We start from the raw sequence: 3350 nt of genomic DNA, 5'->3' as shown, positions 1-3350 counted from the left end.
ACCAAAGCACAGTTGCTAGGATTGATTTTTGTCAATTAAGCATAATTTTTAGAGTAATTTTACTGTTTTTAATTTATAATTTTATTTATAATTAATTGTTAACTAATCTCTTTTTCTTTTGTTTTGTAGGAAACTGCAAGAGTAGCGATTGGATAATTAGTTTAGGTTGTTATCTTTTATTTCTTAGATATAATTGTGTTTATGACATTTTAATTGTAATATTTGCATTAGATTGGGTTGTTTAGGTTAACTTTTAAAAATTCCCCATCCCTCCGATCCCACATGTGTAATTTTTGTTCAAAAGATCACGTGGATTGCGCTTCAGGTATGTCCTAAACTCTCTCTTTTGCTGTAGTTATTTTCTTTTAGTTTTATTTATTTAGTTTTTTTCTTTTATGTATGTGTATGGTCGTCGATCCTTAAACCCTGGGTTGACCACACTTGACTTAGAGTTAGAAGAGACCTTGGCCAACCTTAGAAGGCAAAGAACCATGGCAAACTATGAGCCTCCAATAAGGTCCTTGAGTGAGCATTTCATTCCTACAACGTATACTCCGGTTTCTTGTATTAAGTTGCTTGACATAGAGGCGGCTCAATATGAGATAAAATCTACTGTGATCAAATGCTACCATTTTTTTATGGACTTGCCAATGAAGAGCCTTATAAGCACTTGGATGAGTTTTTGGAGGTGTCCTCCATGGTTAAAATTCAAAACCTCTCAGTCGATGCTTTAAGGTTATTGCTTTTCCCATTCTCCCTTAAAGATAAAGCTAAGCATTGGCTTCATTCCTTGGATAATGTTAAAATTTCCACTTGGGTAGAAATGCAACAGGAGTTCCTTAAAAAGTTCTTCCCTATTGGCCGTACCAATAGCCTTAGGAGAGTGATAACAAGTTTCTCCCAACAAGAAGGAGAACAATTTCACGAGGCACGGGAAAGACTAAAAGAATTACTTAGAAAGTGCCCCCACCATGCTGTTCCTAAATGGCAATTAGTTCAGTGCTTTTATGATAGCCTTAGAGACCAACATAGGCAAATGGTTGATTCTTCTTGTGGTGGGACTTTCATGCACAAGAATGAGAATGAGGCATGAGAACTTTTTGAGACCCGTAGTGAAAACTCCCAACCCCATGCTTCAGCAGCTAGGATTGAGATTCCATCCATTGGGCAACCAAAAAGGAGCAGTCTCTATGAGATCAATCCTACCGTTGAGATGGGTGCTAAGGTTGACTTGCTATCTAAGAAATTGGATTATCTCTTGTCATTAGGACAACAAACCCCATCTCCACTTCCTACAAGTCCCTCTCCACCTAATCAGATTGAAGCATGTGCTTTATGTTCTAGCCTATCCTATCATGTTAGTGATTGCTATTTGGCTACACAATACCCTAAGTTTGTTAAGGAGTATGCACATTTGGCCTAAGGAGTCTCTAAATTGGGCAATGATCCATATTACCATACCTACAACCCAAGATGGTGAAACCACCCCAATTTTTCATGGCGAAATTCAATGCCCAATCCTTCTAATCAAATACCTTATAGGCCACCTCCATTTAATATGTAACAAAATGCCTATAGGAATGAGCAACCATTAACTCTGAAACCCTCAAATAAATCATCATTTGAGGATAAGGTACTAAAAGCACTTAGTGGACTAGAGCAAAACACTCAATTGTTGCATTCCCATTCTCAGTCCATTAACAAATTGGAAATCCAACTTGGTCAACTAGCTGATGCCATCAGTAGGAGGGAGGTTGGCCAGTTACCTAGTCAACCAATAGGTAACCTAATCATCAAATTGGGTCTAGGAAAGAACAAGTTCAAGCAGTCTCTGTTGTGACACATAGTGGGAAGGAATATTATGCACCTTTGCCATCTCCTAAGCCATTGCCCATTGATCTTGAGAATTGAGAAAATGTTGATTTGACCCATGAGACTGGCGATGATGCACACAAGCCTAGTAAAGAAACACCAACTGTGAGTATTCCCCATCAATTTCCTTGTAAGGGGTTGCACATTCTAATTGTAGAGGGTCCTACTCCTAAACATTACACTCCCAAAGCCCCCTTCCCTGAAGCTCTTGAGTCCTCAATTCCAGATTCTAGAAAGAATGCTAAGATGCAAGAGATGATTGATTTATTCCAACAAGTTCGTATCAATCTCCCACTATTAGATGCTATCAAGCAAGTCCCAGTTTATGCTAAGTTTCTAAAAGATTTATGCACCCAAAAGCGTAAGTTGAAGACTCAGACACCTAAAACTATGCACCTAACTAAACAAGTCAGCTTAGTAATTTCCAACCAACTGCCCCCTAAACTTAAAGGTCCAGGTACACTTTTAATTTCATGTATCATTGGAGATATATCCATAAGTAAAGCATTGCTTGATTTGGGAGCCTATGTGAATTTTAATTGGTTCAGTTTATGTTAGGTTTAGTCTAGGAGATTTGAAATCCACTAATGTGATTCTACAATTGATAGACACTCAATCAAACGACCTTGGGACTACTTGAAAATGTTTTGGTAAAGGTTGATCTATATTTTCCTATTGATTTTCTGATCCTAGATATGGACAATACAACTACCAATAAGTTACCATCAGTTATTCTTGGACGGCCCTTTTTAGCCACTGCAAATGCTTGCATCAATTATAGATCGGGTGTCATGGACATATCATTTGGCAATAAGAAACTTAGAGTCAACATCTTCAATGCATCCTTAAGCCCAAATAGGGATGAAGAGTGCCTTGCGATCAACCTTATTGATGAGGTAGTGGCTGATTATACTCCAAACATGTTATTGATGATCCCCTGCAGTATTACTTGCCATTTGGGGAGTCTGACCTAAATATTAAGGAAGTCAACACATTGTTGGACTCTTCCACTTCTTTGGAGCAGTCACCATTCACATTTATATTTGAGCCTCCACCTCCATTGGTTGCATCTACCCAACCCATTAGTCCTACCCAGGTTGTCCCTACACAATCTAGCATCCATGTGGATCCAAATGACAACAATGATCTTGTCTCAAATCGTACCGCCATAGGTTGCCATGTCTACATTAGTTACCGAAAGTTGAACAGTGTTACCAAGAATGATCACTTCCCCTTGCCATTTATTGACAAGATTTGAAACTCACATATTGGACATGCTTGTCAAGTTAATGGTCAGCGATTTAAGCTTTATGTGGATGGCCTACTTGATGGCCAACTTATTGATGAGTTGGACCTAAAAGACTTGCCTCAAGACTCTTCATGAGTCTCTCACTGAGTCTGGGCTGAAGACTCTAAACTTAGCGCTTTATGGGAGGCAACTCATTTGTTTAGACATTATTTCTTATTCTTTTTCTTTT

General features: G+C 38.5%; 1 non-coding gene across 1 annotated transcript; it reads right to left on the bottom strand.

Annotated features, from left to right (window-relative positions):
* Positions 1-871: 871 nt before the first annotated feature.
* Positions 872-978, bottom strand: LOC149023981 (small nucleolar RNA R71). Its single transcript, XR_016171931.1, has one exon. It is a non-coding gene; the product is annotated as a small nucleolar RNA R71 (small nucleolar RNA).
* Positions 979-3350: the final 2372 nt, after the last annotated feature.

Source organism: Hakea prostrata, chromosome 2, assembly GCF_041222555.1.
Source record: "Hakea prostrata isolate BN-2017 chromosome 2, UWA_Hpros_2, whole genome shotgun sequence".
In the NCBI taxonomy this organism is placed as follows: Eukaryota; Viridiplantae; Streptophyta; class Magnoliopsida; order Proteales; family Proteaceae; genus Hakea; species Hakea prostrata.
The sequence above is the reverse complement of the archived record's forward strand: the minus strand, read 5'-3'. Positions and strand labels throughout refer to the sequence as shown.